Below are 27,859 nucleotides of genomic sequence, written 5' to 3' on the forward strand. Positions count from 1 at the left end.
TTTTCAGGTTAAGGAAACATTTTGCTAAAAATTGTTATTACGAATGGATGTTGGATTTTGTCAAATACTTTTTCTGCATAGAATAAGACATTCCTATGTTTTTGTCTCTTTAGTGTGTTAATATTCTGAATTGCACTGATGAATACTTAATGCTAAACCAAACATTTATTCATGGGATCAATTTTTGGTCATAACATATGTGTTTTTTAAGTTTCTGTATTTGATTTTCTAAAATTTTATTTAGAATTTATCCATAATTATTAATGATATTGGTCTTTAGTTCCTTGTAATGTCTGTCTAATTTTAGTATCAAAGTAATTATGGCCATATTAAATGAATTGGGAAAATATTCCCTGCTTTACAATTTTCTGGAAGAGTTTGTATGCAATTTATTACTTTTTCCATAAATGTTTCGTAGAATTAACCAGTGAATCTATCTAGGGCTAGAACAACAAATTTTGTTTCCTTTAGTGGATATAAGACTATTCAGATTATCTGTTTCTTCTTGAGTTAATTTTGATATGTGTGTCTTTCAAGAATGTTGTTCTATTCATTAAAATTTTTAAATTTATTGGCATATTCCTTTATTATTATTATAATATTGGAAATTTGTATAATTGTCACCTCTTTCATTATATTGATATTTTGGCTCTTCTCTCTTTTTATTCTCATAAATCTATCTAGAAGTTTATCAACTTCATTGATCATCTAAAATAACTAGATTTTGATTTCATTAATTTTCTGATTTCTTAAAAGTAAAATTGATATCATTTACTTAAGACCACTTATCTTTTGTGGTCTTGAGCATTTATTGTTATAATGTGAGCATTTATTGTTATAAACTAGCAATCCTAAATTCCTTAATATGGTTTGTTTTCATTTTTATTCAGTTCAAAACATTTCCTTATTTCCCCTTTTATATGTTTTGACCTATAGATTATTTAAAAGTGTGTTATTGGGTTCCCAAGTGTTTGAACATTATCTAAAATATTATAGTTTTGTTATTTTATCTAATTCATATTGAAATATTACTTATAAGATGTGAATACTTTTTAATTAACTGAGACTTATTTTTATGGTTCAGAATATAGTCTATCTTTGCAAATGTTCCATGTGCACTTGAAAAAAGTTGTATTCTGCTGTTGTTTTGGAGTGTTCTATTAATGTCATATTAGTTCCTAGGGGTATTCAATTTTTTATATCTTCATTGATTTTCTCCCTACTTATCCTATCAATTATTGAAAGAGTAGTATTAAAATTATTTGACTGTGTGTGGATTTCTTTATTTGTCCTTGCTGTTCCATTCATTTTTGCTTCACTTATTTTGAAATTCACTTTAGGTGCGTAATAATTTGTAATAATTATGACTTGATGAATTGACACTTTACCATTAAAAGAAACACAAAATTTATTACTGCTAATATTCTTTGCTCTCAAGTATAATTTGTCTGATATTTAAAAGATTTTTAATATTTCAGCTTTCTTTTGACTGGTGTTAGCATTATACACCTGTGCAATCCTTACTTTTATATTTGTATCTTTTTAAAGTTGTAATTTTATATTTGAAGATATAGCATTGGATATTAGTGTACTTATTGAAATGGTTAGGTTTAAGTCTATCATCAGTATACTTACTATTTGTGTTATCTATTTTTTATTCTTTGTTTTTTTTTTTGACTGCCTCCTACTGGATTGAGTATATTTTATAATTCAAATTTATCTTGATTCCATCTTCTACAGATAAAAAAAAAAGATAGAATAAGAATAATTTAAACATATAAGTTAAAATAATAAAAATATAATTTAAAAAAACAAATTTATCTCCTTTGTCAGCCTATTAGCTAAAACTCTGTTTTGTTATTTTAATGGTTGCTTTAGGGTACATAGTTTACATTGTATCCCATTATAGTCTATTAATATCATTTATTTTCTGCCTGAAAGCCTGCCTTTTAATACTTTTTGTAGTGTATATCTACTAATAATGAATTCTTTCAGCTTTGGTGTTCTGAAAATAACTTCTTTATATCTTTGTATTTTCATAACATTTTCACTGGATATAGAATTATAGATAATCGGTTTCTTGGGGGAATTTTTCCAATACTTTAAAAAATATTACTGCACTATCTTCTTAGATGCATTTTTTTTCTAACAAGAAATCTGCTATCATCTTTATCTTTGTTCCTCTGTACATAAGATTTTTCTTTTATTTCTGGTTTTGAGCAATTTGATTATGATATATCTTGGTATCATTTTTTTTAATTTATCTTGTATTTAGGGATTTATTTTGATTCTTGGATCTGGATATTTACATTATCAAATTTGGAAACTTTGGATCATTATATTTCAAATATGTTTTCTCTCCTATCTACTTTCACATATATTAGACCACTTGCAGTTATCTCACAGGATGCTGATGTTCATTCTCTTTAAAAATGAAGTGTTCTCTTTCTTTTTTGTTTCATCTTAGTTTTTATTATTGTGCCTTCAAGTTCTTCTGCATGTTTTCTGTAATATCTAATCTGTTGTTAAAACTTATTCAGTTTATTTTTTATATTACATGTTGTAATTTTCAGTTCTAGGATTTCAAATGGTTTTTTTAATCTTTCATGTCTCTACTTAACATTTTGAACATATGGAAGACAATTTTAACTGTTTTAATGTCCTTGTCTGCAAATTATAACATCTATGTCAATTTGGGGTTACTACATGGGCCATATTTAAAATATTTTTTTTTAATTTTTTTTTTTTATTTTTGGGAGGACTTTTTAAAAATAATTTTGATTTGAATGAAAGACATTGTAAACTTTACCTTGTTGAATGCTGGCTCTTTTTCTATCCCAATACATTTCATTAGGCTTTCTTTTGGAATGCAATTAAGTTACTTTGATCCTTAAGGGTCCTGGTTTTAAGATTTGCTATGTAGACCACACAGTAGTGCTTAGTCTTGGAGTGATTATTCCACATTACTGTGCCCAGACCCTTCTGCTTGGTCTATTCAAGGCCCCATGAATCATGGAAATGTTACAACCCAACCATATTCATTACCTGCTGCTCAAGAGGAAGTGAATACACTGAGATAGCAAGGGTTACTGCAGAGAAAGAGTTTAATATCATAGGTGTCATGTAGGGAGACTGAAGGTATTTCCCAAATCCATCTCCTCCAAAATTTGGGAGAAAGAGTTTTTAAAGATAGTTTGCTGCTGGTGGGGCTGCAAACTAGTACAACCCTCTATGAAAAGTTGTATGGAGCTATCCCAAAGAACTAAAAGTCGAACTACCATTTGATTTAGCAATTCTACTACTAGGTATTTACCGAAAGGAAAAAAAGACATTCTATAAAAAAGACATCTGCACTCAAATGTTTATAGCAGCGCAATGCACAATTGCAAAGATGTGTAAACAATCTAAGTACCCATCAATACATGAGTGGATTAATAAAATGTGATATATGTATACCATGGAGTACTACTCAGCTATTAAAAATGATGGAATACCTATTGTATTATCCTGGATGGAGCTGGAGCCCATTCTTCTAAGTGAAGTATCACAAGAGTGGAAAAACAAACACCACATGTACTCAGCATTAAATTGGTACTAATCAATCAACACTTATGTGCACATATGGAAGTAACATTCAACAGGTGTCAGGCAGGTCGGAGAAGGGAGGAGAAGATGATGGGTAATCTCACACCTAACAGGTGTGGTGCATACTGTCTAGGAGATGGGCATGCTTGTAGCTCTAACTTGGGTGGTGCAAAGGCAATTTAGGTGACCAAAGCATTTGTACCCCCATATTATTCTGAAAAAAAAAGGATGAAAAAAATATCTACGTTACCCACCTCACAAGACTTTTTGAGTAGTAAACCAGATAAAGTTTACTTTGGTTTATCAAAAATTGATATATAAATCTCAATTGTTTTCACCACCTCTGCTGTCTTTATAAATATTTGAGTTATTTCTATCATCCTTAAAAACATTTTAACATAGTTGCAGAGGTTAAAAAACAGATAGTTTGGTGGGCAAAGTGCTGGGCTAGGCAGGTAGTTACGCTTATTGGTTGGGAGATGGATTTCTAAGGTTAGGATGCAGAGATTATTTTCTCAATTGGGAGATTTCCTGGGTGAGGGGTCTCAAGGATGTGGATCCATTCCCTGGACCTATCCACAGGTCCAGTTGGTGTCATTGAGTTCCCTCTGGAATGCAGAGTCTGAAAAATACAGTCTTAGACTTTATAATAGCAATGTTATCTATAGAAGCACAAGTCTTTGGGCTGTATAATAGCAATATTTTCTACAGAAGTAGTGGGGGAAGTCACAAATCTTACACTTATAAAGTAAGATAGTGCCATTAAGCAGTAACCAGTTATAGCAGTAAGGAAGTTAGGAAACAATGGCTGGTTAACATAGGACTATATCCATAATTTTATAAAAAATCAGACTGATTACTATTTATGCTTTATGGCTCTACATTGTTTTAATATAGGTAGTTTCATAAATAGCACTACTCTCAGGCTAGTGTAATGACTCCTTTCAGGTGGTTCTTTCTCCAGGCTCAGGTAGTTCCTTCATATGCATTTACTGACCAGTACTCAGCTGAACACCTGAGAGGAACTCTGCAGATTTCTGGAGTTGTCTTTGTGGACAGCTCTTCCCTCTCTGATACTCTGTCCTGCAAATTCTAGTCACTAGTCACCACTGTGACTCTTCTGGAATCTCAACTATGTTTCTCCAGCCAAGGGAGTCCTCTGGGCTTTGCCTGGGTTTCCCTTGCTTGTGTTACAGCCTAGAAACCCTCTCAAAGTGGTCAGCATGGATAGTCATAAGCCTCACCTCATTTGTTTCCCATCTGTCAGGGACTACTGTACTTTCTTGCCTGATGACCAGCATCTTAAAATTGTTGTTTCCTATATGTTGTCAGTTTGGGGTTATTTCAGCAGAGATTATAAATACAATCTTTGCTATTTCACCTTGCTCAAAAATGAAAGTCCTATTTATTTATTTTAATTACTTAGAAATACATGAGAATATTTTTCTATAAAATTAAAACAATAAGACTAGTACAGTAAAAATTAGTAGTCTGCAATATCAGTCTTCTCAGAAATAATCATTATTTTGTTTAACTCAAGACCATTTTTCATACATTTATACATATACATCCTCATGTAGAATAATATGTTTCAAATGTGCATTTTAAAAACAAATGTGTCATACTTTTCATATTGTTCAGAAACTTGCTTCTTTCATCCAATGATATGATAGACACTCCATTTCAACACGTGGGATTCTACCTCATTTTTAAAAATTTCTGTAAAATATTATGCAGTATTGATTAAACATATTTGATTTAACTGTTCCTACACTTATGAAGACTTGAATTGTATGCAGCTTTTCCCTACTAAAAGCATGGATGTCATGAATAGCATTGTATATGCCTCTTTGTGCACTTGTATAAATATTTCTCTGACAAAGACACCTCCAAGTAGAATATTTAGGCTTAGGGGTAAGCCCACATTAAAATATGATAAATAGTGGTAAAATGCCCTTTAAAATCCCTTAGAATTACATTGTCTGTATCAATGAAACTCTTCTCTATTTTCTAGTCAGCATGTCATTTAACTAATCAGATAAGTGTAAAATGTTTTAATATTGTTTTAACTTTAATCTCTCTAGTTGCTGGTAAAGTCAGACATTTTCATCTGATAGCCATTTATATTTCTTTCCTGTGAATTGCCTCTTTATAACCTGTGCTCATTTTTATAAACACATCTGTCTTCACTTGTTGATTTGTGAGTGTGTGTGTGTGTGTGTGTGTGTGTATGTGGTATGTAGATGTTTATAAGCTTTTATAATCAGCCAAGTGTATAGTTTTGGAAATTGTACATTTCCAAGGGGAAAATATCCAAAGCTTAGGTGTATGTATAATTAGTCTGTTACCAAAAGTTTGGTTCTTGTCTCCAAGGCTAAATAGGTGAAAGTGAAGAATAAGGAGAAGTTGGATGAGGAAAAGGAAAGAAGTTTACTAATTTGCCAGAAAATTAGGAGGGCAGTAGACTAGCATCTTGAAAGACCATCCGACCTTTAGGCAGAAATACATGGATTTTTAAAGGGGGTTTTCAGAGATTGGGCTCAGGTTTATGTGATCAGTGTCACATGGCATGGTTTTGGGCTATTATTATTTAACTGTAGTTGGTGGTATTGGTCAAACTTATCTCCAGTGAAGATGATCTCACGACCTCCGGACAATGCTACTGAGCCAACTCCTATGGTTTAAAGATACTAGAAAACAAACAGCAAAGAACATTTTCCTGCCCCTTTGATAACTGAGCTTGGTCAGGAATGCAGGTTTTAATTACTAAAATGGGAGGGAGATTTAAGGGGACAACTCATAATACGTTTTGCCCCTTTTCAGACCTTTACTTCTGTTACATATTTCCCACTGTCAATTTTAGCCTTCCATATCTATAGGAGAAGGGGTGACATACTCATTGAGCTACTTCTTGCTGAATTGGGGCAAAGTTTTAGATGGAAGGTTTGTATGTATTTATGCCATTGCTCTTTCTGGTTTGTATAATAAAAAAATACAAAATATTAGGGGTGAAAAGGGGCATAAGCAACAACTACAACTATGAGGATTGACAAAGTGGAATTGAGGATGCCCGATAGGAGAGATTTTACCCCACTTGTTTTATAAGACACTGGTAGGACTGTGGGTCCTTACTGTCACCTTGTACATAATGTCTGATACAGAGCTTGGTAAGAAAGAAACATGGGACATCTGAGTGTGAAGGTATTAGTTACAATAACAAAGCCAGCCATGAGACAGAGCAGCAGAAGAGGTGATAGTTTGGATATCCTCACTAAGGAGTTGTCTCTCCATCCTATACACAGAACAAATAACCAAATTTAGCATAAATATCAACATTTTTATTTTCCCTTCTTCTTTAACAGATACTTTAGATCACCTAAAGTCTGGCCCATCCATTGAGGGCTTGTATTCTCTTCTTCCATGGGCATCTCTTTACTCTGGTATGATGGACTCAAGGTTTTACTCCTGACTGTTTCAGTGAGGTGTGAGTTAGTAGAAGCACTTCATAGGGTCCCTTCCATTTCTCTGCCATTTGTTGTTCAGGTCCTTGTTCTTTCCAGGCTTTAAGCGACACCCGGTCTCCTGGTGTAAAGGGGGGTGGGGTGGGGAGGGGTGCTTCCAACAGGCGCAGGGACCTGAAAGAGGCAAACTCATGTTATAGTAGTTAGTATTTGATTTATCTGCTTGACATATTGCTTTACTCTATTTTCTTCACTATGGTTATATTACCATACTTACCTTGGAGTGCTAGGAAGGCTCTCGTGTAAACTATTTCACTAGGCTTAATTTAAGCCTGCTTCTAGGGGCTACCCTTATCCAGAGGTGGGCAAGTGGCAACCTTATTCCACCTTAGATGGGTTTCCTGCATCAACTTTGCTATATTCATTTTCTCCATTTTTCCCATAGAGTGAGGTCTCCAAGATGCATGCAATTTCCATTCTAGATGCAGAGGTTTACTTATTTGTTGAGTTACTTCTGATAAAAAGGAGGGTCCATTACTATTCTGTATGGAGGAATGGAGTCCATACCTTGGAATGAGTTTCTTCAGAAGGATTTGGGTAACTTCAGATGCTGTATCCATTTGGGTAGGACAAGCTTCTACCCTGCCTGAAAAGATATCTACTAACACAAGCAAGTATTTGAGGTTTCCAGTCATTTTAGGCATCTGAGTAAAATCAATTTGCCAATCATTGAAAGGCCCGGCCACCATATGTTGGATTCCCTGTGCAGCAGGTCGTTTTTCTGTTTTTAGGTTGTTTCAAGCACGTGAAGGGAAGCTCTGAGTTATTCGTTAGATAGTTTGCTGTAATTGCAGTCCTCTTAAATGAAGTTCCAGCAAATCCATTAAGGCTCATGTTTGCATTCATGTAGGTTCCTCATAAGGGGCCAAATCAAGGCTTTGGATAGTAGAATGAGTCCATGACAATTCTCTCTCAACTTAGCTATATCATTCCCAGTGTCAAAGCCCCAGTCTTTAGCTCTCATTTCATCCTCATCAGTGTAGTGGGGTTTATACTGAGATGGGGTATCAAGGACCTGAGGAACAGATCACCTTTAGTGACCTTTTTGGAAGCCTTGTCAGCAGCCTGATTTCTTTTTGCAACGTAAGTGGCTCACTTTTGGTGACTAGTACACTGCATGATTTCCACCTGCTTGGACTCAGCCATGGACCACATCAGGGCCATTATTTCAGTTGCATATTCTTAATATCCTTGTTTCCTGCTATCAGAAGCCCCCTTTCTTTCCAGATGGCACTATGAGCATGCACAATCATCAAAGCATGTTTAGAGTCCGTATAAATGTTCACCTTTTTCCCTCTGGATAACTGAAGAGCCCTGGTTAGAGCAGTCAGCTCAGCCTTCTGGACTGAAATCCCAGGCAGCAGTGCCATTGCTTCCAGTACCCGTTGTTCCATGACCACCGCATATGCAGCCCTTCGTTGTCCATTGTCCGTTATTCATAAAGCTGTTCCTGTTGGTGAAAAGATCTCAATCTGGATTTAGCATCAGCCAATGTAATAGATCCATCCTGTTAGAATAGACAGCCTTCAGAATCTCTAAACAGTCATGCTGTAAAGTCTTATTCTCTTAAGACTGGTAATAGGGTGGCAAGATTGTGAGTAGACAACAAATCTTTATTTAATGTTTGGACACCCCAAAAGGCTGTTCTGGTACTTTCCTAGCCTTCTGTGATCAGCCAGCAACACTCCTCTGTTCTAATAAAGTCAGAACCTGGTGGAGGGCATATACCATAATGGGTTGTTGTGAGGTGAATTTTTCAGCCTCTTGTAACAAGTCACAAGTAGCTACTACGGCCTGGAGGCAAGAAGGCCATCCTCTTGCAGTATTATCCAGTTACTTTGACAAGTATGCCACTGGCTATGGGATGTCTCCCAGCATCTGTTATAAGACTCCAAGACTCACTCCTTGTTTTTCACGAACATCTAATTTAAATTCTTTCTGCAAGTCTGGTAACCCTAAAGCAGGGGCAGCCATAAGATTCTGCTTTAGTTTTTAAAGTCATTTTGACAATCTGTGGCCCAGATCTGGGGCTCCATATCTATCCCTTTAAGGTCTTCATACAAGGGGTTTGCAATTAGTCCAAAGTTTGGGACCCAGATGCAACAGAACCCTGCCATTCCTAGGAACCCACACAGTCGTCTTTTATTTTGGGGCACCTTAAGATTCAAGATGACTTGCTTTCAGTCTGACATTAGGCTGTGGGTTCTCTTGCTAATTTGGAATCCCAAATAAGTAACCTGCTGTTTGCAAATCTGTGCCTTTTGGTGATACTTTATGGCCATACAAAGCCAAGGGATTTAGCACAGCCACTGTATCTATGAGACAATGATCATAATTGGAGCTGACTATAAGTAAATCATCCACATATTGTAACAGAATCCTTGGTGCAATTGAAGTTTCCACAAGTCTCTTCCTAAGCTCTCACTAAACAGGGTAGGAGAATTTTTAAACCCCTGAGGCAGCAGTACTGTGAGGTCATCCTACTCTCAGGATCCTGCCATTCAAATGCAAAATAAAGCATCTTTTATATCCAGTACTGAGTACTACTCATAGTCACCTGGTACTGCTGTCAAAAGAGTATATGGGTTTGGCACTGTAGGGTGTATGTCTTGGGGCACATAGATCCTGTATGAATCTATACTCATTAGTATGGGACTTCTTGACAGGTAAAAATTGGTGTATAATAAGGGGACTAACAGGGACAAATGAGTCCATGCTCTAGACATTTGTTCAATATATGTTGAATTCCTTCCAATGCTTCCTTTTTAAGGGGGTATTGTTTCTTATGAGAGCATGAGGCCCCTTCTTTTAACAGAACAGTAATTGGAGGGGCTATTATGGCATGTCTCCAGGTGCCTTCAGCCCATACGGCCTTACTTTTTGATATTCCTCAGGAGGAATAGAATTTTTTCTTCCCCTTTGTCAGGGAGTAGACACTGAAACCAGAGAGCATTTTTGGGTGGGACCTACAGATGTTGCAACCTGGAGATGATGCTTCTCTGGAGAAAAACGTTATTTGGGCATTCATCTTGCATTACAAATCATAGCCTAGAAGAGGCCTTCCCTCCCCTCCCCTCCCTTCCCCTCCCTTCCCCTCCCCTTCCCTAGCATATAGCTAGGTCTAGCATATATAATAAACAGTATTTCAACTTTTGTTCTTCCAGTTGGCACTCAAGAGGTTAGAGTATGGGTCATTGTTGGGTCTGACCAGTTACCCAGACCACTGCCACCATGTCCTCACTAAGGGAAGTTAGTTTAGAGTTTAGAACAGAAAATATAGCTTCTGTGTCAATTAAAAAGTCCACTAATCAAGTTCCCACTGACAACTGTGCCCAGGGCTCCTGTGGGGATATTTGGATTAGAGCCACTAGTGAGGCATGGAGCCCCAGGCCCCTCATTCATCATCTGAATCCTGGACTTGAGAAACCATTTGCTCTCCTGGGGGGGCAGGGTGCAGTTCTTGTCACAGGAGCCCTTTGCAATTTGGGACAGTGTTCTTTCCAATGTCCTTCCTCTTTGTAAAAGCACACTTATTGTACTTCAACCTAGGGCAGCTTTTTCCACCCTTTCCTTTTGAATATCTCAAAGGACCTTTGGTTAGCGCAGCTTCCAGAACACGCATAGGTTTTAGTTTCTGTTCTTCTCTAGCATTATATATGTTAAAGGTGATATCTGTGAGGGATATCACCCTCACAGAAAAAAAAGCTATGAGGGATCCACGCCAATTGCCCATTCTACATGCTGCAATTATCTTCCTTATATCTGGAGCACTCTGTACTGTAAAAGTCCTATTAACCATGTGCAAATTTTTAGGGGCCTCTATATTTGCATGTGTGTATTTCTAATATACCAGATAGATGTAATCCAAAAATTCAGAGGTATCTTCATTAGCTTTTTGTGACGTTCCCCATCAGTCATTGCCATAGTGGAAATTTCCCTGCTGTGGCTATAGGTGCCCTCTGGCCAAATTGAGTTCCCCACCAGGTCTTGAGAGAACATTCCCACTCCCAAGTCATAATCTAGTGGGCATGGGACTGAAGAATTAGTTCCATTTGCACCCTCCCTGCCTGAGGATCCCTCTACTGGCAGTGGTGGTTATAGGGCAGCCAGCAGTGGGACAGTGGGTTCTTTGAGGTTTGGATTGAAAGGATTCATGAAATCCAACCTGGTTAATTCTTCCTCATTTTGTCCCAGGCCTTTTAACCTCTTTATTATGCAATTGCATGAAAGATTGTATATATGAGATCTCATCCTATTTACCTGAACTTTGACAAATAATAATTTAAGGTTCCATTCAATGGCCAGTTCTCCTCACACTCCAGCACACACACTGGTCAAGCAATATTACAATAAAACACCATTCTCTTTTTAGGCATAGACTTATAGCAGCTGTAAGTTGACCATTCAGTCAAGATTCTCCCCAAAGGACTTTCAGATGGAATAGAAATGGAACCTCCCATGTTGAAACAAAAACTCACAAACAATGAACACAAATTGACAAGTAGATGGTACAGGGATTCCCAAAGCAAGCAATCTCAATCTCAATGCCAAGACATAGCAAACAAATGGAAACCATACAAAAGAGAACTGAATTCTCCTAACTCAAAAGGGGATGAATCCTCCAGGTTCCCTTGTTCTACTCCACCTCAACTGTGACTTTCACACCTACAGTGCCAAAAAATACCCTTCTATAGGGCTGGAAGTTTCACAACCTTTCCCAAATGGGTGGAATCAAAGGTCTTGGTGTGCACACTGGAGAACTTACCAAAAGGGCTGAGGTGTTGTGATTCTTCCCAAATCCATTTCCTTTTCCTCTAGGAGGTTCAGGTTGAGAGGGATTGTGTCTAATTCAAGGAAGAAGGTATGGGAGTTCCCTAGAGCTAAACAGGCTCTGGCAGCTGCTGGGGTGGTCCCTCACTTTCTCACCAAGAAGAGATGTTGCTCCTACTGATGAAGACCCATGGAATAGACTTGCAACAGAGATAAAGGTCTGAAAAGGGGCAAAATGTATTACAAGTTGTCTCCTTAAAGATCCAAATCTGCTCTCTACCTCTTCTAGCCACGGTAGCAGTAGTGGGGTACTGTTCCACTGGGGCACTGATGGGCCCACCTAGGGATGTCAAATATTGTTACCAAAAGTTTGGTACTTGTCCCTGAGGCTGAATCAGTGAGAATGAAGAATGAGGACAAGTTGTATGAGGAAAAGGAAAGAGAAGTTTATAAATTTGCTGACAAATGAGGAGGGTAGTAAATTAGCATCTTGAAAGACCACCATCCCACCTTTAAGCAGAAATCCAGGGCTTTTTAAAGGAGAGTTTTCTGAGGTTGGGCTCCGGTTTTGATCAACCTTATCTCCAGTGAAGATGAGCTCAACCCCTCTGGACAATTCTGTTGAGCTATCTCCTGTGGTTTAGGATACTGGAAAACAAACAGCAAAGAACATTTTCCTGCCCCTATGATTACTGGCCTTGGGCAGGAATGCAGGTTTTCATTCCCTAAAAGGGTGGGGGGGGGGGGTTAAGGAGACAACTCTTAATACATTTCACCCTTTCTCAGACCTTTACCTCTGTCACCAGTCCATGCCCTACCCCACCTCTGCACCTTCACCTGAACCACCCTAACTGTCACCTAGACTAAGTCGCAGGAACTGGCCTTACCCAGGGTTCATGCACACATACATTTTATGCTATATATTATCTTTTGGTTACTTTTATCCTTCATATGAAACTTTACTAAAAAGCTTTTCTAGGTCTTTTTGCATATATATTTTGGATATAAATTAGATATTACAGCCAATCTTGTTATCTTGTAACTTAGATTGGTTAAGGGATGTTTTAGGCATCTAGTGTGGATTTTAAATATGGTAAGGCAAGATCTATAAACCTAATTCAATTTTATATTTTTCATTTACAAATGGCAGAGGTATGGGTACAGAACAGGGTATAAAACTTGAGTAGAATTATACAGAAATTTGTTGTCTGAGACTGTGTTTCTAAGTATGTAGGTCAGACTAGGTCATATTAAAAACTTCTTTCATTTTAATTATAACTCCCAAGAGTAAGTTTATATAGCGTTGTCCCTGCAAGGTTGAGACAGATGTCACCATATGGGTGAAAATCCTTAACTAGTTAGGTCTAGGTGGTTATATGGACATGAAATAATTTTGTTTTAATTTGTTTGAATTGACAAGGTATGTATTATATGATTTTTTTCAGTTACCATTCTTTTCATCCTTTATAATTAGTGACCTTTTCATGTGAATGTTTCTGGTAAGCTCCTTGAGTATGGAGTCTTGCTTCATTTCTTTTCTAATCCCTCTTAGCATTTCACACAGCACTTTCAGTGTCTCTAAACATGCCATAGTCAAGGAAATGTTGGCTACTTCATATTTAATGCTGCTGCTGATGTTGATAATAATAATAATAGTGATAATAATAGCTAACATTGATTGATGTTATGTGTCAGGCACTGTCTTAAGTGCTAATTTTCCAGCTTTTATAAATGAAGAAACTAAGGCAAATAACGGTGAGGGAATTGGTTGAGCCTGGATTCTTATACAAGCACGCTGACATTATATGTTAGGCCTCAGATCATTGTGTTATGTATAATACACTCACAATATGGGAATTTTGTGAAGCAGTGGTTCGTTCACAAGTCTGTCTCCTCCTAAGCCTCACCCTAACTGAGGTCAGATCTGTATCTTGTTTATCTTTGTTCATCCAGGCTGTTGTACAGGGTCTGACACAGAGTAAGCTTTCAATAAATGTTATTAAAATAATGAATTTGATGAGTGGCATGACCTTCCATTAGAATATTCCAGAAAGCATTCAAAACTTCTGTATATCTTTTATGGTTCCTCAGAATGGATATTTCTGCACATAATGAACAACCTGTGAAAGTTAACGAATAATGTGACTGAAGTTAATAATGTATTTTTTTTTACTGATAGTCATAAAAGTAGGTGGTTGTATAAGTCAGCTATTGTTGCACAATAAATGGTCCCAAAGCCGAGTAATTTAAAACAACCAATTATTCTGTCTCACTTGTGTGTTGAGTGGGCAGAGAATTGGCTTTCTAGTCTATAGTGGGTACCAGGGTATAAGTTGAGTCCAAATATGCTTCTGTACCTACCATCTTCCTTGGACCAACATCTTAATAAAATAAGTTATTTATACAAATATGGCAGAGGGGCAAGAGGACAAACCCAAACATGCAAGTACATGTCAAGCCTTATTGGTCAAAGCAAGTCACATGACTGAGTGCTATGTAAAGATGGACGTGTACACTCGATCTCCAGTGAGAAGACCGCAAAGATACAGGGAAAAGGGTGTGGATTTGTGCAGAGGTAATTCATGGTCAATAATTCCATCTATCACATTTGTTCTGACCAAGCAAGTGATAGAGAAAAACATTTAGAAACGCTAACAGCAAAATTTTGATTAAGTTCTTAAAGTATGTAGTAGAAGTTTGAAGCAAAAACCAAGCCAATTTTTATTTAATCACAGTCTTCTTCCACTCTTCCAACAAATGGTGGATAATGAGTATTACAGTCATTTCAGCAGTAATCAACTATGGCATCCCAAACAGAAGATTATAACTTCAGCTGGAAATTGAGCAGCAGGACAGTTGAAGGCTTAAAAACAACAACAAAAAAATATCATTTAGTCTCAAGTGATACTTTGCAATAAAGAGAGAGGGTAAGGGCAGGAAAATTAAGAAATTAGCAACATGAGCAGAATTGTGTCCCAACAGAAGACTGGACTTGTCATTAGAGGAAGCACCCAAGAGAATTTGAATATCTGAAAATGATACATGAGGTGAATGTGACTGGCCCTGACTAGTTAACACTGAAAAATATATATGTAACAAAATGAGAAGGTAGGAAATCTGGGAAATTAAAATCAACAAAATAAAGGTTTCTTTTTGCTTCACACTAGGAGAGTTATGTTTTGAATGTTTTTCTTTAAGCTTCTTAAGCCTGTGGCAGGAGTGATACAGAACTAGTTAGGAGTAATTAGTGTTTCAGTGTTTGAGAATCTGAAATAGGCTGTTCACCTATAGGTTGTGAATTCTTCTACAGGAACACAACTGAGCACACCTCATCTTCTATTGGCACTGTCCAAGATCCTCTAAAGGTAATGTCAATTGCTAGATATAAATGAGGATCAGAGTGCAAAGCTGAGGCACAAACTCAGGCATAAACAGAACACTCCATATTCTACTTAAAGATACAAATAATAAGGAAAAATGAAGTAGCAATCCTTCTGCAATTGCTGAACATTTCCCCACAACTTTTGTGTGTTTTTCAAGCAATTTTCTTTATTTTCCCTCACATGAAATGACACAGACCTGTAATTTCTGACTCCTTTCATTCAAATTGTGTGTCATTTTCCATGGGCTCAGACATTTACTGCTTTATATCTGTATAAGTTCGTGAATACATATGGGGCAAAAAAATGTAAACATTGTCTTGACAAAATATTCTTTCTACTATCTTTAACAAAAGAGACAATACATATGATTTAAAAAATACATTTTGAAAGTATAAGTAGTATAAAAATAAAAACAAGATACAACTGTTTTACAAGAGAAAGGGTTCCTCAGTTTCCCACCCTTATCCAAAGGTGAAATAGACTTAAATTTATCAAAAGTAATGAATGTGAATAGGTCCACACTCTCAAATTACTCTACCTGCTTCTTGGGTCAGGAATACATTAGATATGCTATTGCATTTCTTAGTGGAAAACAAGATGCATATGTAACTACTAGAAACCATAAGCTCATAGTAAAAAAATAAGCTATGGTACTTTCCTGAAAAATCTGATAATGATTGTTGAAATTCATGGAAGAGTGATATTGGGAAATAGAATGAATCCTCTGACTTGACTGCATTGCTGACATCATGTGGATATAATTTACGCATTTCTTTTCTCTGCCTTTTTTTGTATATATCAACCATAAGAATTTCAATGTGTGGGTATACACCTGGGTCGTGTAGCCTGACCCACGAATTACAAAACTCAATTGTAGTTTGCTACAACCTGACTAAATCATTTACACATACCAACGGGGAAATTTCAGCCTTGGATAATGAAATGCATCTTGCCCTCCATATCAGACTTTCTTTCATTCCTCTACTCATTCATCCATTCAAATCTGTGCCTATTTAGTATGCATTTTGAAGTTATTCTTACAAATGCTGGGAATTAGATGAGGTAGATAAGGGGACCACTATTGAGAAATTCACAATCTAAAGTCAAATACAGCCATGTAAACATGCAATAAAATAATAAAGGGATGAGAAAAATATCAAAGCAGAGGTATGTACAGAGTGCTATGGAAGCAGAAAGAAAACAGTTCTGCCTACAGTAGTCCAGAAATGCTTCCCAGAGGAGGTGTCATTTTTGATAGATCTTGAAGGATAAGGAGAAATCTGTATAGATAAAAATGGAGGATGTGCCAAGAGCAGAGAGCTTTTGCAAATGCACAGGGGCATTCCACCCCGTTGCCCACCGATGGGTGGCCTGCGAGCCCTGATAAGGACTTAAAACTTTGCCATGGGAAGTTATTGTTTTTCACTTAGAAACTACCTCCCTGTTCTCTGTCCTAAATAAGATTATCACATAAATAGCATAAAACAGAACCTGAACTAGAATTTTTAAGACTTTTATTTTTCTCATGCTAGTAAAAGATGTTTAAAAAAAACAGCCATTTTTATCTTGGTTCAGGTCAGTTTGTAATCATGTGAAAAATTGTTATAATTCATATAGGTAGTGACATTCTGAAGTAGATAATATTCACAAATTTGGCCTTGAACTGAATCCTATGTTATTGTGTAACTTGAAGGGAAGATGGCAGGAAAAAACAACTTCTTTTTTGGGTATTAACCAAAGCACTTATTTTGGAGGAAATATTGTCAATGGAAACTTCCACAAACACATTTCCAGGGCATTAGTTCTCAATTACAGTGGGAAATCCTTTTAAAATTCTTTGTATTGCCTATTTGCCATATTCTGTCTTGTTTCCATTGAAAATAATAGAAATAAAGAGTATAGCCATAATTATTTTCCTTGGTTGATCCCAAAGAGAGATGAAAGTCATCTATGTGCTTCTCTATTTACCTTCTGGCAATTGTGATCTTCTGTGACCCAAGAACAGTTCAAAGTTATTATGCAGTATACATTTCTAAAGAGCAGAAGAAAATAATGACCCTAGATTTTATTGTGCCATTTTTGCTAGTTAATTTTGCCTTAGTGATCAAATACTGTCTCCTTACCTATATATAGAATAAGCACCTTTCTTTTTTACCTTATCTTCTTACACCACACAAATTGTATTTTTGCTGTCATTTTAATAGACAACATTTTGCCTATAGGAGCATCGTGAGATTTCTCTTTCAACTCCACTTCCATTTCTGGTCTTACCTGGTCACCTCTGTCCTTTTGACACTCGGGGCCCAGGAAATGAATTTAAAAGCATCGCAAATTCAATTTTCTTCCATTTTTTGTTTTTTGGAGTCTTAATTGCATATCTTTATTGGTAGTAATATGTGTGATTCTACTATTTATCATCTGTGTGACCTTGATGAAGACCATCACGGCAGAGGTCTATCATGGAAGTCTACCACTTCTGTCTTGCCATCTAATCAACTCTTCCTACAACAATATTCACCTTTCTCCACAAAGATCTTACTTTCATTATGTGGACCTCAACAACATAGCCAAAGTTCACAGTCTGACAGACCTCTCATCATTTAGCCCACAAGTCTCTTAGCCTCAGTCTCTCTGTCTTGTTCTCTCTCTTCCAATACACATATATGATTTTTTTACTGTAGTGTTTGTTTATATTTAGTATTTTTATATTTAATAATTATAATTTGATAATTAAGAAATTATGCACACACACAAATTCAAGTGTCTGTTTTTTCTTGAATTTTTTTTCTAGAAGGACTTAGTTGTTTCAAGTTTGTCGAAGTTCCTACTACTCATTTCTCTCATTTGTCAGCTCACTTAGACTATTGTCTTTTCTTATGCCTGGCCGTTCTTATGTGTTGATGTTGCCTGATTGATACCTATAATCATTTGAGTTTGTGACCCCATGAGTAGATTTATTTATAGCAACGAGCAAATACAGAATAATTTTTTAAAAACTGAGGCCAAATAGGTAAGAAATTTTCCCAAACTCTCATAACCTGATTCACAGTCTCTTAATTCAGCCCAATATCTTTCTTTGATATCAGTGTTCGTCAACTTAAATATGCATCAGAATCACCTAGAAGTCTTGGTAAGGAAATTGTTGGGCCACATTCTAGAGTTTCCAGTTTACTGAGTCTGTCTTGGAGCCAGAGAATTTGTATTTCTAGTAAGTTTCCAGTTGATGCTGGTTGGAGACCATAGAGAACCACTGTGCTATGCTATTATGCAAATTTGTGTCAGTTTACCTTTAAAATGAGATCCAGTATTTACTTTGCCTTCCTCTCAAGGTTGCTGTGAGTTCCAAATGATTGTAAACTTCAAAGAATGCTATGAAATAAATATAAAGTGTGTCTCCTTCACTAGAACATAAATTCTATGAAAGCCCTAACATGACTGTCTTCTTCATTTTAATGTTTTTATCCCTTGATATATAGTAAGTACCTTCTACATTTTTCTGAATAAATTAATGAATAAGAGGTAAAGTGCATGATTTGGTAAAATTAAATAAAAAGAGAGAGAGAAGGCAAGAGTAGAGAACTGGTCCCTAAGAATCAATTTAATTAAAAAAAAAAATTCCTAAGGCATGTCTATGCTTCTCTGATTTATTTGATAGCTTAGTTATACTTGTGTTAAGAATGCAAAAGGAAGCAGTGCATCATTCCCTGATAGTGCTCATTGTAATAGTTCCTCCTCTGGGTAGAAAGAGTTTGCACATAAACATTCACAAGAGTGTAATCACTATCCAGAGACCGAATCCTCTGCCCTGACAGTTGGAAAATGACTCTGTGTGCTGACAGCCCCACAGGATGGCAAATGCAATAGCTCTGCTACTACTGTGTAATGTTGCTAAGCTTAATTGACTGCACCCATAAATAGTGGGAAAAGTGAGGGTGTATATCCATACTACTCTTAAATTATTATGGGGACCAACTTTTAGGACTCCCAGAGAATCTCTGTAGTATAAGCCATTGCTTATTTGAATTTTAGATTTTTTTGTTGTCCATACCAAACTCAACTCGATTTAATTCAGTTGTTTTTTTTCCTTTTTTTTTTAAACCTTAGTGTTCTTGCTTTCATACACATCCTTTTTCTTTTCCTTTGTACCTTTACAAAGAGCCACTCATTCTTCCATCCTCACCTCTTTTCTTACTGTATTCTCTGATCAGCATTCAAATATCAATAATTGCTACTCTTGCCTTTTCATTTTTCTCTAGATCTTCTATTATCTACTCTAATTCACAATGACTTGCATGTTGGAAATCCAAAGAACACTTCTCTGTCCTCATCTTACTTGACTTCTCACCATATTTCACACAGCTCACCATGCATCCTTTTTGAAGATTCTCTTTTATTGGCTCCTATACTATTAATATATTTCCTGGCTTTCCTTTTTCTTTTCTAACCACTACATTTCAGTCTCCTTCACTCGTTACTTTCTCTGCTACACTTCTAAATATGAAAGTTCTTCTCTACTTTCTCGGCGGTCCTTCCCTAAGTGATTTTCCTGACCTATGACATACTACCCTCCAAATGCTAACATTTACGATTTCCTACCACTCATGTGTACCTCTCTCTTGAGAGACAGCCTTATGGATCCACTGCCTCTTTGATATCTTCAGTGTCTCCCAGGTATCTCAAACTTAAAGTGTTCAAAATCTTACTCTTGAATTCTCACCTCTTCACTCTACTAACACTTAATATTTTCTCTTTCACCTACTATATCTAGTCCACAAATTCATGCTACATTTATCTCCAAAGCATCCAATCATCATTAGTTGTCCAATTCACTACCTAACCTTTTTCATGGCCATCTCCCTGATGGATTATTATAACATCCTCTTAGTCCATCTCCCCGTATGTCTCCCTCTTAGATATTTCATGACTTCTGCCTCCAATGCTGTCATCTTTCTTTTGTTATTGTAATATAAACCAAATATTTTTTTTCCATGGTTTAAAATATTTCAACATCTACCCTTCAAACTTGGGATACAATATGGAAAGAAAAAAAAATCCTCTGAAATACTTTAATATGATTAAACAATCCTGCTGGATTATTCTACTTTGCCATTATCATTTTGTACCACTCTTTTCCCAACCCTGGGCAATATAACATACTGGTATTTTTAAAAGTTCTTCTAGTATATCAAGCTCTTTCCTATCTCTAGGCTTTTACTCCTGTTAGCTTTCTGCCTGAAATGTGATTCTCCCTACTCTTCATCAAGAGATGATACCTATTCATCTGCAACTCTCCATTTAAATATCCTTTTCTCAAAGAATCCTTCCCAGACCCCTAAATCCAAATTAAATTCCTCTGATGCACTCTCAGAAAATTTATCTATTTCTTTGTGGCATTTATTAATACCATGATTTGTAATCCTACTTTTATACAATGCTTATTTTATGTTGTCTCCTTAATACACTGTAAGCCTTATGAATGAAGCCGTTTTGTTTTTCTTTGTCTTTTTATCAATGTATAACCAGGATGTAGCTCAGAGCCTAACAGATTTGAAACTATTGGTAAATACCTGTTGAATAAAAGATCCTCTTTACAATGCTCTTCTCACCAGACTCCCCCTAGTTCCCATTTCCATTTTATACTTCTCTCATATTTTTTCCTTCCTTCCTTCCTTCCTTCCTTCCTTCCTTCCTTCCTTCCTTCCTTCCTTCCTTCCTTCCTTCCTTCCTTCCTTCCTTCCTTCCTTCCTTCCTTCCTTCCTTCCTTCCTTCCTTCCTTCCTTCCTTCCTTCTTTCCTTCCTGCATTCTTTCATGACAAACAAGGACAGTTAAATCTAAAAATTTCCACCTAATTATCTAAAGTTCAGTCTTACTTAAGATAAGGTGATGACTTAATTTGTTTACTGTTCATATAACAGGATATTACAGACTAGGTAATGTCTAAAGAATATAGGTTTAGCTCATGGTTCTGGATACTGGGAAGTCCAAGAGCATGGTGCCAGCAACTGTCAAGGGTCATCTTATGGCACAAGGACAGAGGTGGAAGAGAGCACACAAGACAGAAAGAGACACCAGGGGCTGGATTTGCTGTACAACCATCTACTCTTGTGCTGTACAACTAACCTACTCCCAAGATGACATTAATCTGTTCATCAGGGCTTTGCCCTTGTGACCCAATCACCTTTTATTAGGCCCCAACTCTCAACACTCTTGCATTGGGGATTAAGTTTCCAATGCAGGAACTTTTGGAGGACATATTGAAACCATATCAGATAACTAGTTAAATTAATTCAAATACAGAAATATATGCTCAGTAGCAGATTAATATTTTCCTTTATTTAATTTGCCTCTCCTTTTCTTTTTCTTTTTTTAATTTGCCACTGGCTATGTAAATCAAGATGATTTAGAAGAAAGATATCTCCTAAATGACTAAGATATATGTATCTGTCTTAAAATACTCAAGGCTAACTTTCTATACTGATATATTCAATCATTCATTTATCCCTTTTTTTATTCATTTTTTTATCAATTATTTATTGAGATCCTACTGTGCATTATGCACTTTTGTAACTTAAATCCTGTATCCACCACTTACTTGCTGGATTATCTTGACAAATTAATTATTCTTTTCTCAGTCCCTTATCACCTAAAATGGGTAAAAATAACTAACTTACAAGGATATTATGAAGTAAAAGTGACTAACACATAATAAACTGTAAATAAGTATTTGCTAGCATTATTTTTAACATATTCAATAGTTAATCATTACTTTTTTCAAGCATTAGGTTTTATATATTTTTAAAAATTTTTTTGTTTATATAAATTTAAGGGGTACAAGTGCAAATTTGTTACATAGATATATTTTACAGTGGTAAAGTCTGGGCTTTTAGTGTATACACAACCTGAGTGGTTTCACTTATGATAATGACCTCCAGTTCCACCCAAGTTGCTGCAAAAGCCATGATTTCATTGCTTTTTATGGCTGAATAATACTTTATTGTGTATATATACCACATCTTCCTTATCCAGTCCCCTGTTGATCAAAGCTTAGGTTGATTACATATCTTTGCTATTGTGAATTAGTGCTGCAAAAAACATAAGTTTACAGGTATATTTTGTATAATATTGAACAAATAAGGTTTATGCCTTACATAGCTTATACTTTTGTGCAAACCATGGCCCTTTGACCAAATCTGACCTGCTGTCTTTTTTTATAAATAAAGTTTTATTGGTACACAGATAGCCCATTCCTTTACATTTTATCTAAAGCTGCTTTTGTGTTGCAAAGGAAAAATTGAGTAGTTGCTACAGAGACTATATGCCCTGCAAAACAGATAATATTTACTATTTTTCTCTTTATAGAAAAAGTTTGCTGATCTCTATTCTAGTGCAGATAAATATACTTTTTTTTTAGGAGATAGCCAAAGTAATGGAACTTCTACTGGAGTCAGGGAGAAATGGGTTAATACTCCAACTTTTCTGTTAAACTACCTTCTTTTTACATTGTTTTAGCATATGTCACTCATCTTCCCTAAACATCAGTTCCCTTGATTCTAAAATGGGCTCAGTGTTTATCTAAATGTTTTCTTATAGGACTAAATAACAAAATATATATAAAGTGCCTTGAAATCTTGGTGCTATAAACATTTTTCTCTTTTCTTTTGAGGAATAAAGGGCTTATTTATATTAATATTATAATTATTAATATTTATACAACTGTACAGATACATGAAATCAATTTAGATCAGAAATCAAAGTAATCATTGTCTGTAATAAAATAAGAATCAGTAGAAAAATGGTCAATTTTGGTTGAAGTAAAGGCAAAGAAATGTTAAACTTCTCCACTTTCCATTCTAGAGCTATTTGTATTTTGCCATCTTAGTCTTGATTTAAATTTGTCATAGTTAAGCTTTAGGTTTAAACCCTTTATATGCTAATGATTTGCCATTTCTAATTAGGTTTCCAAGGTGCTTTTAGTGCAAAACTAAACTGAAAATATTGTGTAAACTAAATTACTTAGAAAGGATAATAATCTTGTTCTATAAGAGGGAAATAATTTGTTCTTTTTTTAAGGTACCTCTTTAATAATAGCTTAAAACAATAAATCTATGAAGATTTGTTTTTTCACAGTAGTTAACCAGTCAGTAATGTTGCCAACAAAATTCCAATTTAAAAAATGACCTTTTAAAGATGCCATATAAAATTAAATTTTAATGAGTGATAATAAATGGTGATACTTTTCACAGGAGGAAACACAAAGAATGCCTGGAGCCCTTGCTACATGCCATCCACTTTAACGCTCTATTATTGTGTCTTCCCTTTCATTATTTTCAAGGGAAGATGATGGGAATGCAGCAACTTTGAAGAACCCAAAACAGTTTTAGTATTGTGCTTACTAAAGGCAATCTTCATTGCTGGATAATTAGGCAGATGGACCTCCATTGCTTTAAAGTGATGATTCTTTTGTAGAATGCTGCCCCATCCCTCCACAATGCCAGTTTAAGATATTTAAACATTCCTTTGATTGTGTGTCTCATTGAAAAATAAATCTTCCTGATTGGGCTCAGGAAAAAAAAAAACGTGTTTGCACCAGATGAGAACTCTACTACAATTCTGTAGCAAGAGCAGAAAGTTCTTTCCACCAGTCAGCTTTCAGGTGGGAAACATCTGACAAGCAGTTATATTGATTCAAGGAAGGAAAAAAGCATAAGAAAAAGGGGTAAAAAACAATAGTGTTGTACCAGGACACCTGCAAATGGCTTCCTTAAAAAAATAGGAATGGTGGCCAATGCTTCTTAGGCCAATATCACCGGTCCTTTATATTAATCCTCTGGGTCACTCAAGTTCATTATCCCATTCACTAAATGAGAACAATTTATCATAAATGTGCAATAATCATGACCAACCTAATTATTAATTTATTTTTTCTAGTTTAAATTTCAAAAAATCTCGAAGCTTTCTGCTTTTTATGATGACTCGTTCTCTACCCTTTTTTTGCCCTGAGGATCCTATTAGCAGAGAGTTGAGCAATTCAGTTTCATCAGAAATAAACTATGCTTTCGTTTTTTAAAATGTAAGTACTGAAGGACTGTAAAGATTAGAAATTCGTTTGAACCCCCATCACTTGATGTTTTTTTTCCTTGATGTATAGAGCTTCTGGTGTTAACATAAAACAACGCATCCTTCTAAAAGTTCAGAGCCAGGTCTCCTTAAAATAATGCAAACCAAGATTGTGAGGCATGTACAAAATGAAACACATTACCATGGTGGAGGGCGTTGAGGTGTGGAGGGGATGTTCAGTTCCTCAGAAGCTGTTTCCAAGATGAGCTATTTGTGTAATACAGAGTAGGGAGGTGACTAAGCCAGTCACCCTCTGTTTCAAAATGATTAGAAAGCTGCAACTCCCAAGAAACAGAAGGTAAATTTTCACTTTCTTCACCAAGGGTCTGGGGATAAATGACACCTTTAATTACTAAGGACTGTTGGTACCACTCTGGTAACAAGCCACTGTAAATTAAAACCCTAATTGCTTCAGAATCAAGTATTTCATATAAATGGATTTTGTTTTAAGTACAGTGGTCAGTGCAGCTTTCATTATTTTCTTTGTCAGCCTATGATAGAAAGTAGTGGTTGTACCAACTTGTTATTTTACTGCTGTTTTATTATCTCTTTTGCCAGTGGCTGAAGAGCCAGTGTGTCTTGGCCAGCCATAACTTGTTATTCCAACAATAGCAGTGGGCCCCGCAAATGTTCTCAACTTTGACTTCAATGAAATTGCAATCAGAAAATAGGGGGGCTCTCCAGTTGTTAACAAACCTCAATCTTAACTTATTTCTCAAAATTCTATCAAGTTGCATTAAATATCAAACTATTTTTTCCTGACTTAGTACTTTTTAAAAGTATTTCAAATAAATACAGTCTATTTCTCAGAGGCATATGCTTAGATTCCTAAAATTAACTATTTGGGGCTGAGCATGATGGCTTATGCCTGTAATCCCAGCACTTTGGGAGGCTGAGGTGGGAGAATCACTTGAGGCCAAGAGTTTGAGACCAGCCTGACAACATAGCAAGACTCTATCTCTACAAAAAATTTTAAAAAATAGTTAGTGGGATATGGTTGTGTAAGCCTGTAGTTCCAGCTCCTCTGGAGGCTAACGTGGGAGGAATATTTGAGCCCTGGAATTTGAGGTTGCAGTGAGCTATGATCATACCACTGTACTCCAGCCTGAGTGATGGACAGAAACACTGCCTCTAAAAAACAATGTTTAAAAATTAACTCTTTGGGCCGGGCGCAGTGGCTCACGCCTGTAATCCTAGCACTCTGGGAGGCGGAGGCTGGCGGATTGCTCAAGATCGGGTGTTCGAAACCAGCCTGAGCAAGAGTGAGACCTCATCTCTACTATAAATAGAAAGAAATTAATTGGCCAACTAATATATATAGAAAAAATGAGCCGGGCATGGTGGCACATGCCTGTAGTCCCAGCTACTCGGGAGGCTGAGGCAGTAGGATTGCTTTAGCCCAGGAGTTTGAGGTTGCTGTGAACTAGGCTGACACCACGGCACTCAGTCTAGCCTGGGCACCAAAGTGAGACTCTGTCTCCAAAAAAAAAAAAAAATTAACTCTTTGAGATCTTAGAATTTAACTCTGCTATCTCTGTTTCATACCTACCCTTCACACCCTTCCCTTCATTTTGCAAGATGAGAATATACACTTAATGTGTGAAATTCCCAGTATCCATTTTGCTTTGTACATATTGAATTTGGCTGCCTGATTGTTTCTCCTAAATTAATCTAGATGTATTTAGAGATGAGACAATTAAAGAAATAAGAGTAAATGGGGGAGGGGGTTGACATAATTAAATAACAGGAAAGGGAAAATTGGTTCATGTGTTCTCTTTTCCAATGTATTTAAAGAAAATTTTTTAATTCCAAAATGAAATATAGATCCAAATACTGTATTTAACTCAAAATCTAAAGACAGATGGATTCTGAAGAAAAAGGGAGCAGTCTAGGTTTCCTGAACAGATGTGTCCTGATCTACTTTGGTCTACAACTGGTAAAGTGGATGGTTAATGATAGCAAACATTAAAACAATTTTCAACAACTTGTCAAAGATTTAAGGGGAAAAAAAAAAGCAAAATCTGCCATTCAGCAGCTAATTTGAGTTATATTCTGGATTAAATTATAGAGATCATAGGTACACTAACAATAAATGCTTCTTGCTTTTTATTTCTTTAGAAATGATGAGTGAATGAAGGCAGCAGTTACAGGAAGAGAGGTCAGGGTAAGTCACATCATATTTATTCCTTATTTTTGAAGTGTGTGGAATCCATTGTGTAAAACTTGTTCAGGAACTCTTAGGAGCTTGTGTCTCAGATAAATTAAACAAATTTAGTCTTTCAGGAGGAAATGAAAGGCTTACTTTAGCTGTGCTACAGGAAAATGCATCACTTGTCCCTGACATTTTGAGACCTGTGTTTTCTGTGTGCCGACCATAATACTGTTCAATATCATTTAAATAGATCATGGTCAAAGTGGCAAGATAAACTCTGGGTGAATTTCTGTTTCTGAATATTTCTATGCAATTATTATTGTTATAATATCTTAAATCCAGTATGGCAAAAGTAGTGCTTAAAATCACAGAGCAGTATCAAGGTAGGCATGTGAATGTGATTTGTATTTAAGTTCAGGCACAAAAGATCGCAGATTAGAGTTAATTATAATGTAATTGTGGTTTTTCATGTTAGCATCATTTAGTTATTGCTTTTCTATGAAGTTTAAGTGTATTTGACTTTATGAAAAGATAAAACATTTGTTATATTATAACCAATCATGTAAATTTTTTAAAAAATAGTATTCTGACTGATGATTTTAAACTTATATGGGACAGTTCACTTATGAGTGTGTAATAAAAATTCAGATTCATCTTCTTCAAATAGAAAGAATTAGCCCAAAGAGTTTTCAGAAATTTCACGAAGTCACACTGTATATAAACAAATAATAAAGTCAGAAAACATTCAATGTTTTCATGTATAGGAAATAAAACCTAAAACTCTTTTGAAGGGAAAGAGAGAGAGTGAAGGAGAGAGAAATGGGAAGAAGGAAGGAAGGAAGGGAGGGAAGGAGGGAGGGAGGGAGGGAGGGAGGGAGGAAGGAAGGAAGGAAGGAAGGAAGGAAGGAAGGAAGGAAGGAAGGAAGGAAGGAAGGAAAGAAGGGAGGGAATGAGGGAGGGAGGATGGGAGGGAGGGAGGGAGGAAAAGCGTGGTTGTACTATAGACTTATTTTTCCTACTTGTGTAGATTTTGAATTTATGAAGTGTCTTAGTCTATTCAGGTTGCTATAACAAAAATACCATAGACTGGATGGCTTTAAAAACAAACATGTATTTCTTATACTTCTGGAGTCTGGGAAGTTCAAGATTAAGGTACTAACAGATTTGGTGTGTGGTGAGGGCACACTTCCTGGCTCACATATAGCCATCTTCTTGCTGTGTTCTCATATGGCTGAAGGGACAAAGGACCTCTCTGGAGTCTCTCTTATAAGAGTGCTGTTTTCTTTCATGAGGGTTTTGCTCTCATGACCAACTGCCTCTCAGAATTCCC

The 27,859-nt window shown here is 36.1% G+C and overlaps 1 long non-coding RNA gene across 1 annotated transcript in view; it reads left to right on the forward strand.

The window, feature by feature from the left end:
* LOC109729976 (uncharacterized) overlaps window positions 1-27,859 on the forward strand; it is a 1,977,473-nt gene that overhangs the window by 1,599,211 nt on the left and 350,403 nt on the right. The window contains exon 8 of the long non-coding RNA XR_012913930.1: window positions 26,496-26,541. This is a non-coding gene — a long non-coding RNA (uncharacterized LOC109729976). The remainder of the gene's footprint in view (window positions 1-26,495; window positions 26,542-27,859) is intronic.

The sequence above is a fragment of the Microcebus murinus genome, chromosome 21 (assembly GCF_040939455.1).
Source record: "Microcebus murinus isolate Inina chromosome 21, M.murinus_Inina_mat1.0, whole genome shotgun sequence".
Lineage (NCBI taxonomy): Eukaryota > Metazoa > Chordata > Mammalia > Primates > Cheirogaleidae > Microcebus > Microcebus murinus.